Consider the following 11,280-nt stretch of genomic DNA (forward strand, 5'->3'; position numbering starts at 1 on the left):
AACTTGTGGAATTTTTTAGTTAACATTTTAGGATAGACCTGCAAGACTAAGGGCTTGTCTACACTGGCACTTTAAAGCACTGTAACTTTCTCACTCTGGTGTGGAAACACCCCACTCCCCAAGGGCTACAGGTTTCAGCACTGTAACATGCCAGTACAGACAATACATCAGCACTAGGAACCTGGCTCCCAGTTGTGGTACCTATGCCCCTCGTGGAAATGGGTTTGGTTTTGTTTTTTTTTAGAGTACTGGGAGAGCTCTCTCTCAGCCCTATGCTGCAACTACACAAGCCACATTAAAGCGCTGCAACAGCAGTGCATTAACGTTGCCAGTGTATTCAAGCCCTAAAAGATGCAAACAGTACTTGTGAATTTATGTGGTTCTTGGATTTTTCAAATCTTTCACTGCTGTGGAGATAGGCCCCACCCCAGGAGGGGGAAAAGATGGAATGCCGTGCTTCTCTCATCAGCAACCACTCCAGCTGTTACTACTGGGGGAATTCTGCACCAAAAAATTAAAAATTCTGCATACATTTTAATATTCTGCATATTTTGTCAAAATAACACAATATAATCACGCTGGTTACAATTATTAATTAGGTAATTTATTTAAACTACAATATAATGGATGAAGAATGGGAGGGGGGAGCACTGAAGGAAATCCCCCAATCCCCTTGCCTAATAGTAACGTAGCTAGGTTTGACCTTTTATTTCTAGTTAGTAGTCAACAAATATATGCATTCATATGCACAGTGTTACATCATAGGCAACTGAAGAACAAGTGAGGGCTGGGGAATCAAACTCACCATTTATATTGGCTACTGACCATCTCCAGAAAGATCAGTAGCAAACAGTTCATAGAGTACATTCCGATGAGAATTTTTTTCAGTTCAAAAATGTAGACCAGTTCTAATCACTAAAGCACTATCAGCATTTATAAAGCCATACTGTCCTTTATACCACTCTGGCCATGTAAAGGAGCTTTACAACTTTTACACCTGTTTTATACTCCTGGGAGAATTCACAAAGACAATGGGAACAATTCACTAAGCAGGCAGGTTGCGACATTCTGCTCTGCCTGAGGGGACAGCCTGTGCCACGCCTACCTCCTCAGACACACCCCGAAGGCCTGCCCCTCCATGCTGAGCGTGCCGCAACAGTGAGCAAGAAGGACAGAGTGTCTCTCTCTCTCTCATGCACGACTGCCCACCCCTTCATACACCCCCCGTGATGATTTACATATCTATTGGCTGCTCCGGGCACCCGAACCAACCTGCCTGTGCTGTCAGGAAGGGGTGCATGACAGCTCTTGCAGCTTCCTTTTGCTCCCCTATCAGAAGTCATTTTTCTGCAGCAAAGCAAAGAAATCTGCAGGGAACATGAATTCTAGGCATCCGCAGTGATGCACAATTCCCCCTGGAGTAAGCAGCTGTTTAAAGAATAATGATGCCGGGCTCCAAAGGGATTCTAGTCTAGTCCTCCTTGACTATAAGGATGATTGCAGTGATGGAGTGATTTATATAAAAGTAAGAGATACAAACTGTTTGAGGGAATCCTCTGGATTCTAATAAGGTAGTGAATAATCCTTATCTTCCTTTCCCTTCACCCATAACAAAAAATAACCTTTATCATCTCATATTTTCAAGTTTCATCCAATTCATTATTTTTCATCCTTATACACAGTTGCATACAATATACTGATGCATATATATTCATATGGCAGTACAAAATTGTAGAGGTAAAAGTGACCTGCAAGGATCAAAAATGGATTTGGATTCTTTATTGTTTATGACATTTAAAGGAGACCTTGCTGTTAGACTTGTGGGTTTGGTGGGGAGTTTCTGGGGGGGGAAGGATGAACTAGGGAGGCTTTCTGGGTTTTATATTAGAAATTCAGGTCTTCTCTAACATAGGAGACTTTATGGCAATTAGAAAGCTAGAGATATTGTGACATTATAAGAAACAAGAGAACAAGAAGTGAGCATATAAAATAGGAAAGGATAGTCAGACTGTTCAATATGCCAGATTTTTTTGTTCATTTTCATTAACTATTAACTTCACTACCTAACAAATACTTGGAACAAAAGGTAGTCATCACCTCTGCCTCTTCAATTAAGGCATGAGAACTCACAAAAAACATCTTTGGGAATTCTTAAAAAGCTCCCCAGCAAAACTAGGCAAGATCATTCTTGAAATTCCTAATATTTCTCATGTAAATAAAAGGAACACCTCCTTTCACCCAAACACCTCTTTCAGGCTCTTCTTCACTATGCATCATGACTGAAGAAAAAAAAAAGCATTAGGTATTTTCTATACAGGGCCACTCAGGAAAATGAATCCAAATGATATTAAAGGTGTGAATTTAAATTTAAAGTAGATGAACTGCTTTAAACCTCTGTGTAGATACTCTTATCCAGAATTAAAGTGGCCTTAATTCAGTTTAGTTTAATTCAATTGAATTAATTCTGAATAAGAGTATACACACAGGGATTTAGTGTGGTCTAACTACCACTTTGAAAGTTAATTCAGATTAATTTTACTGAGGCTATGCCTGAATTGCCCTGCAGTTCAGACCACTGCAGGTGTGAATAACAAAACACATAAACGTATTTAATGTTTTAATGTGAACTAGGAACCTTTTAGTTTGTGCACGCAATGTCCAGACAGGGGAGTTACCAAGCAGTACTTTGGTGCACACTGCTGTTCACACACCCATAGTCTGAACTGCAGGGCAGCGTAGACAAGCCCTGCATGTAGGACAAGCCCATGTACACAAGTCCATAAGTGTTAAATCAGTTTTGAAGAATGTTAAACATTAGTTTTTAGCTTCTTAGGTCCTGTATACAGTGGGCTTGGAACCAAAGTTGGAAATAATGCTTGAATAAAGTCCAACACAACTGACTTCTAACATTTTAGTTGGCTAATGTGGACAAGATAAGAAGGATGATTTTTTTAAAAAGTGCATTCTAGCCTAGGTACAGTTTGTTTTAAACATTTAACACAATTTGTCACAATTCAGAGTTACTGACAAAAACATGTCAAGAAGCCATTTTAATTGTACCATGTTTTAACGCTTTCTCCAACCTCTGTTCCTGGCCATAAGGCTCTCTTGTGGTGTAAGTGTCACAAATGTGGACCCTCTTTAGCAAGACAGTTACCCACCAACAGCAAGCTCAGAAATCTCAATTATTTATAAAAAAACAACACCCTTATTTTCAAATACTTATAATTGATAACAAGTAGGCAGAGTAGCTGATGGCATCAGAGACAACAATGGTAGAACACTCCAAAAAACAAGTTTTTAAAAGTCAGAGATTGACGAAAACAGATTGAAAAATGCATTAATCAATTATGCAGAGCTTTGATTGAGACCTCATGCGCATTTTGAATATCAAATTAAGATGTCACTAATTCAGATGGAGTGTCCCAGACAGACACTGTAGTTTTTAATTTGCACTCTGATTCTGAAAATAGGAAAAATACCATTTCAGTTGTTCTGCTTTGTGTTAAGGAAACATGACATTGGGTGCAGAATCATCAAAATCTTTTCCTACAACCTCCCAACTATTATTATTTCATTTTTAGTGTGGGAATTTCACAGAATGATCAAATCATCATGTGGAATAGTGCTTTCCTGATTGAAAGCAGCCACAGAAGCATGAGGCCAACTGGTTTTACACTATCCACACACCTTTTCTGCATACAAAAGTTGTACTACTTCAGCGGTTCTCAAATTTCATTGCACCGCGAACCCCTCTGCCAACAAAAATTACTACACGATCCCAAGAAGGGGGACCAAAGCCTGAACCTAAGCCTAAGCCCTGCTGCCCCAGCAGCAGTGGATGGGGGGTGGGAGACCGAAACCAAATCTGAGGGCTTCATCCCCGGTAACCTGAGCCCTGCCACTCAGGGCTGAAGCTTTCAGGCTTAGGCTTCAGTCCCAGGCAGTGGGGCTCAGGCTTTAGCTTCAGCCCTCGGTCTGAGCAAGTCTAAGGCCAGCCCTGGTGACTCCATTAAAACCAACTTTGGGATCCCAACCCACAGTTTGAGAACCACTGTACCAATTTAACTACACTGGTATAGTTAAAACTGCACAACTGACTACAGCATAGATGCTGTTATATTATACCAGTATAAAAGCGACTATACTGCTATAGCTATCTATACAGCAAGATGAATAATCTATATCAGTCTAACTGTGTCCTTACTAGGGGTTGTACAGTATAATTATTTTGGTAAAAAATAATCACAACCCTAATTGAAATAGTTATGCCCGTATAAAATGTGTGTGTAGTTGAGGCCAGTTTCAAATTGCCCCTACCACTGGAAAAGTGTGCATATGCAGGAGCACACTTTGTCACAACTCCATCTCTAATGTTGCTGCCACCTGAAACAAAAAGAAGAAGAAAAATATATGGAGAGAGAGGCTGCAAGAGCACTCCATTTGGAATAGCTTTTTAACTTCTAAAAGTAGGGAACCATCTATGACAGACCTCCATTTCCTGATCTCAAGCCACTTTACAGTTTGAAACCCTACTTCATGCACTGGTCCAGGACACATTTATATTGGTTATTAATCTTTGAAGTTGAACATTATGGTATGTTTTTTTAAAACCTAAGTACAGTACATCAACTGAATTTCCCTATCAAGTAGAAATACCTCCCCATAACTCCAACAGTTTGGTTAGCAGAATACCCCTAAACTCAAGTAACTTTTTGACACTTGTTTAAAACAACGGAATCATATTTGCCACTTTAAAATTCCCAGAAGTTTCTTCCAAATTTACTGATCTTTTAAGAATGTCCACTAAAAATGTCAAGGTTCAAATAACTTCCTGGCTCCCTTCCTTTAAAAATCATGGGCCCTGTCTTGACAGGCAAACAGGGTGTTTTTCAATCATGTTTAAACTAAATCAGTTTTTAAAAGTCTAATTGCCTCGTTTTGATTAGAGTTTTAAAAGGTGTTAACTAGACTGAGTTAGGTAATTCCATCTAATGTCACATCTTTAAATCTACTCTAGACAAGGTCTGTAAATACATTTAACTTTTTAATAGCTATTTCTGTTATCTATATATTATCTACTGTAACTTCCTGTCTGCTGTTTCCAGAAAACTGACATGTCCTCAGGCAGTCCTAATCCTTTTCCTCACAGAAGCAATGTAAGTCTTTCACAACTATGCTTTTTTAATTATTCTGATAGAAGCTCTCATTTCCAAAATATATAAATAAAGTGTGTGCCTATACATACACGCACAACAGCATGTGTGCATTGCTCCAAACAGCCAGAATACCACAGTTTGGGCTGGTCCTTTAAAGGAGATGGGCCCAGCCCCCCAGGTGATGGATTTGGGCTTGAGCCAGTGGTTAGGTCAGGTGACCAGGCACCTCACTATAGCCCAAGGGCAGTCCTTCCTATAAAAAGCCTCCTGCCCTCTCAGTGGTGAGGAGACCAAGGGCTAGAAAAGTTGAGCAGAGCTGTCATCTAGTGCACTGAGATATAAGGGTAAAGAGGAGAGAGAACTGGAAGGAATCCAGAGGGGAGCTGGGGAAGAAGCTCTCCCTACCAACCAGCAGGAAAGCTGGAGCAAAACCCTTCAGATGGAATGAAGGGGCAAAACAGATTACTAAACCAAGAGAAGGAGGCTAGGATATGCTAGTTTTAACTGTGCTTCACATTAGTAAATCAGATTATCAAGAAAAGAATACTTCAAAACCACTAGCAGTAGCAGATTATGGAAGGAGATCACTTCTGCTGCCTTCAATGTTTGAACAATAGGTGAGGTAAGACTCTACTACACAGATTAATTTGTCATTAAACAAATTTAGGATAGATTTTAAGAAATATTCAGCACCTGCAGCTATCATAATTCTATTGTAGACAAGAATTTATAAATGTGATATTAGACTGAGTAACCTACCTCAATCTAGCTAATGCTTTATGAACTCAGTTTAAGTCTAAGCAACTGAATTTTAGCAAATAGTTGTCAAAGCTTTAACTTGGTTAGCATAGCTCACACTAGGAACAACTGCTTAGCCCTAATCTGACATAGGTAACTACATAATATTACACCTTTAAAGTCTAGTCTTTTAGGCCTAATTTTGGCCTTGTGTACTTGCCTGCCTTCCTCTACTTGCATATTCCACTAAGTCCAAATGTGTTGTAGATCACCAGCTTGATCACTTGACAACTTCACACTCACCACAGAAAAGCAATAAATTTTGGAGCCTACCTATGAAGTAAAGGCAATCCTAAATTTATTTAGAAATTCCTATCATTCTTTTTTAAATTAATTTTAAACACCAGTTTTTGGGATGAGATGGTTAACAGCAGCATGCATCTGGGAGCATCAGATTCTGCACAGTTAAACTCACTGTTGACCTGAAAACTGTAGTGGTGGTGGGTTTTTGTTCATTTTTTTAAATGAGGTGAAGGCTCCTTTAATCATGGGAGAGGCATCTCACTAAATTTTATACCTGATTAAACTACATGAAGGCAAAACAAGTATTGCAAATTCAAAACTGAAACAAAAAAAGAAACAAAACCCTTAGGCTTGTACCAATATTTCCTCACCTATGTTCCACATGATTATGGAGATGCCTGGTAACAACTCCATAGTTAGTACGCACAGTAAAGTGGGCTTAAAATAAGGCATAAATTCCTGTTTACCTAAAAGCAGGTGGAAGAGCAGTGTGAAGTTTCACGAAGAGTTAATTTTTATGCTTTCTTTGTATCTTTTGCTTGATTTCTCCAACTTGTAATAGGAAGTCTGAATGTGAGCTCTGGAAGAAATTTTCTATGGCAGTCCTACTTTTTCCATAGTTGACCAACACTGTCTGTCTACACAAAACTTAGGCCAGGTCTACACTCCTACATTAGAGCAACCTATGTAGGTGGCTCAGGAGTGTGAAAGTCACACCCTGAGTGACATAGTTAAATTGACCTAACCCCAGGTATAGACTGCCCTAGGTTAATGGACTATTTCTTCCATTGACCTAGCTACTGCCTCTCAGGGAAGTGGATTAACTAAGTCAATTGGAGAACCTCTCCCATTGCTCTCATAAGTGTCTACACTTAGTGGAATTTCACATGTAGACATGCCCTTAGACAGTGGATCCTGCTTAGATCTGCCACAACATTGGGGGTCGGGGTGAGCATTGTATTGTTAGTTTTAGCAAGCCTGATTGATCGGGGCTAGGTTCTCAAAAAAACAGCTCTGTCAGGAGCTACTCATTAAATTTTCCCCTACAATAAAAGGAATCACATGCAGCAGCTGGTAGTGAGAATATTCTTCAGCATCAGCTATACTTCTGCATCACAGAGGTTTCTCCATAGATCTTAGTGCTTTACAAACTATGATAAATCCATTTTAAAAATCAGGGCACAGAGGTAGTGACTTGTTCAGGGTCACACAGCTGGTCATTCACAGAGCTGGGAATACACCAGTCTCCTGACACTCAATGGAGTTTCACTGGGCCATCCTATCTCCCCAAATCTCCTTCCAGAGACAACCAGGTAAAACCAAAGCCATTTATAATATTTTACACATGACTAAGGACTTGTTTACACAGGGACACTCAATAAAGCTAAACTGAATTAACTGAACGTTTGAATTTAAAGTGGGTTAGTTAAATCACAAGCTCCTGTGAAGGTGCAGTTTTTCAGAATTAAAGAGGTCTGTCTTCAGTTTATTTTAATTAATTTCCTAAACCAAATTCAGGTCACTTTAATTCTGAATAAGAGCATCCACACAGGGGTTTATGTGGTTTAACTAATTCACTTTAAATTCATACCTTCAATTAATCTGGATTTATCTTTTCTGAATGTCCCTGTGTAGGCAAACCCTAAGAGAGCCTAGGTTGAACTAATCCCTGAAACTGACTTTATGGAAACCACTTAACATAAAATGAAATATGACGACAACTGAACATCCACCAATCCCATTTTTTTAAGTGATCACAGCAGGGGATCCATGAAGTATATGGATCTTCTTTTCAACTACTGTTGAAAAATTAAGAGATCTTCCACCTGGAAATGTAAGACTGATACTCTTAAATCCACTTTGTATTTTAAAGTAGTGGCAATATATACAGTGTAACACAACCATACATCAACTGATTTGCTTACAAATACCTTGATCTATGAAAAGCAAAACTAAAAATACAATACAAATCAATACAACATTACTCAGCAACAGGCATTACATTTTTAGCATATAATAACCTACAATATTAAGAATACTTTACAGGGCTTGACATTTTGAATGCCAAAGGCAATGTGAACCAGAATTCTATTTTACTGATCAAGCTTCTAGTGAGAATTTACCATTCCACTGCTGAATCAGAGAAGGATTCTCCCACCTAAAAATTCCATCTTTAATTATAACTAACTTCAAATTTGATTAGGAGAATGTGGAATAGTAAAGAAAAGCTCCTTCTAATGACTGGTAATGCAAAGTGCTACTACATGAAGGAACAGAATTTGATTCAGGCTTAGGGTATGGCTACATTAGAAATTTCAAAGCGTTGCCGCGGCAGCGCTTTGAAGTGTGAGTGTAGTCAGAGCCGCAGCACTGGGAGAGAGCTCTCCCAGCGCTGCTTGTAAACCATATCCCTTATGGGTGTAGAGTGCAGCGCTGGGAGCCGTGCTCCCAGCGCTGCCGCCCTGATTACACTGACACTTTACAGCGCTGCATCTTGCAGCGCTCAGGGGGGTGTTTTTTCACACCCCTGAGCGCAAAAGTTGCAGCACTGTAAAGTGCCAGTGTAGCCAAGCCCTTAGTCCTTCTGTTCCTGGGACAGTAAAAGCTGGGAGCGTCAGTGTCTGAGCGGTTCATACATCACAACAGCACTTTGTCAACAGGAATGCTCCTAAGACAAAGTAAGGAATGGTAGTAGAATCAAGGGGGAAGAAAACTTGGCAGCCTGTCATAAAGCCCGAATTAAAGTCCTATTCTGACATCAGTGCAGTCCATAAATGGTGTGAGATACTCACTGGCTGGTCAGGGGAGGCCAGGCTGAAATAGTAAGCACACCAGTTGGCAGCAAGGTGGATAGGGACCAGGAGTTCCAAGGATGAACAGACTGGAAGTTAGAGAAATAGCCAAAAAAATCCATCCAAACAACAAGAAACAGAAGTCTCTTAAATCTGTGTTTGAAAGAACTGTTCAATAGTCTAGAAACTGTAAAAAGCACTCCCCTGCAAAGGATATATAGCTTCTGGACAGAATTTGGTCCTTCACTCAACATGGAGTCAAGAGCTAAAAGTTCTTTAGGTTCAGAATACCTGTGCCTCTGTGGGGAAGAAATCATTATCTTATACTTAAACCTCTCCAGGCAATTCCTCAGAGTAGCTTTAGTTTGGCTCCAGAGGATGTCATGTCCAGAGGTCTTCAGCTAGATGAAGGGTCACTGCTACATGGGGCTCTCAAGGATGGTAAAACAGGAGAAACCAGAAACCTGTTTTAAACAGTCTATGTATACAGGCACAGCAGACAATTTGTCTGTGAATGTCGTAAACAATCCAAAGAAACCATTACCATCTGCTCATAAATACATTGTTAATAAATATATATTCAATTACTCTAAAAACTAAAATGTAAATGAAGTTAACATACATTTCAACTCAAACCTATTTATTTTGAGATTCTCTTCTCCCCCTCTTAAAAAATTGATTAAAAATAGTTACTATTCAAAATTAACACTGAAATTTTGAGTCAAACATGAGCCAATGGTTACATTTTTGCTGTCACCCCATGTGTAAGCTGTGCCTGTTACAGTCCTACTGCAAAGTCTCCTAACTGTGATTTTTTTATATATAAATAAATCATGCTTCATTACCTACCAGTTACAATAGGACAGGCCTCAGTCTCAATTTCAGTCTTAATTTTGTATTTCCTTGGTTTTATTAGTGATACAACCTTAATTTCACTAACTTGTGTCAAGAAAAGAAATAAGCACTTACATGAATCATGAAAGACTGCACTTGACAAACAGTAAAATTATGGGTGCCAAATAGCTGAAGAGTATAATGTAATTAATAAGTAAACAAAGAACACCACTCAGATTGGCTAGGCCGAAAATAAGCTTTGTCATTATGTCATTTTTGTGGTGAACAAACTAAGACTTTTTTCACAGTAACTTGTTAGTGCCATCTTTCCCTCCAGCTTGAAATTTACACCCTATTGAAGTAAAGTTACCTTTACCTTACTGAAATGCATGGACATTTACAAAATAATATCCTCAACTTCTATAATACCCTTAAACAAGAGATCTCCAATAACTTTACAAACATTACAACTTTGAAAACCTGTGTGGGGTAGGAAAGGGATATCTAAAGACAAATCCCTGAAATGCAGTAATATTTGAGACCGTACATGGTAATGATTAGGAACTTTATTCTGAACCCCAGAAGTCAGTGGGAAGACAATCAAGTCTTGACCAGAATGCCACACAATACTTCAGCAAAGAAAGTGAAGAATGTTTTATGCAGTGTAAATATCCTGCCAGGAATAACAGAACTTAGAGAGGCAAAATGTAATTATTACCTGTATTTCAATTTGTCCAGAACCCTGGGGCATACACCCCTAATTCTTACAAAAAGTGCCATGATATCTTTAAAGTCTACAAATGGGCAAGACACATGGTGCAAAACCAAAACTAAGTAAAATAAATAGCTTCACCAAAATCATAACACTTCCTGGGACAAATAACATCTGAGAAAATATTATAATATACCCATCAGACCAGGGGTCAGCAACCTATGGCACGCATCCCAAAGATGGCATGCAAGCTGTTTTTTAATGGCACGTGACTGCCTGCTGGGACTCCGCGTGCCATTAAAAACCCTGGCGACGCAGCAAGCTGCAGGGTCTGAGCTCCCTGGCTGGAGCGTCCGGCCGAGCGCAGCAAGCCGCCGGCCCCTCCTCCGCCTTCCCCTGGAGCCCTGTCGCCGCGCGCGCAGCGCTCTGGGGGCCGGGGCTGGGCAATCCCACGGGGACAGCGTTTGCGTCCGTGGGGAGAGAGAGGCTTCTTGCTTATCCAGAGCCCTGCTGCCGCGCGCGCAGCGCTCTGAGGGGCGAGGCTGGGATGCACACACGTGGGCGTGGAGGCAGGGCTCCGGATGAGCGGGGAGTTTCATGGTAAGGGGGCCGGGGCCGGGGCAGGCAGTCAAGGGACAGGCAGCAGGGTGGGTGGGATCCCAGGGGGGTGGTTAGGGGCGGGAGTCTCTGGAGGGGGCAGTCAGAGAGCAGGGGGGGTTGGATGGGGCATGAGATTCCCACG

The 11,280-nt window shown here is 40.4% G+C and overlaps 1 protein-coding gene across 5 annotated transcripts in view; it reads right to left on the minus strand.

Annotated features, from left to right (window-relative positions):
- CTDSPL2 (CTD small phosphatase like 2) overlaps positions 1-11,280 on the minus strand; it is a 75,406-nt gene that overhangs the window by 59,746 nt on the left and 4,380 nt on the right. For 3 of the 5 annotated variants that reach the window (XM_075069758.1, XM_075069757.1, XM_032764327.2), the window contains exon 2: positions 8,993-9,081. The exons of the other annotated variants lie outside the window; for them this stretch is intronic. The gene's annotated coding sequence lies outside the window, so the exon portion shown is untranslated. The remainder of the gene's footprint in view (positions 1-8,992; positions 9,082-11,280) is intronic. 5 annotated transcript variants of the gene reach the window in all.

Source organism: Chelonoidis abingdonii, chromosome 9 (genome assembly GCF_003597395.2).
Source record: "Chelonoidis abingdonii isolate Lonesome George chromosome 9, CheloAbing_2.0, whole genome shotgun sequence".
In the NCBI taxonomy this organism is placed as follows: domain Eukaryota; kingdom Metazoa; phylum Chordata; order Testudines; family Testudinidae; genus Chelonoidis; species Chelonoidis abingdonii.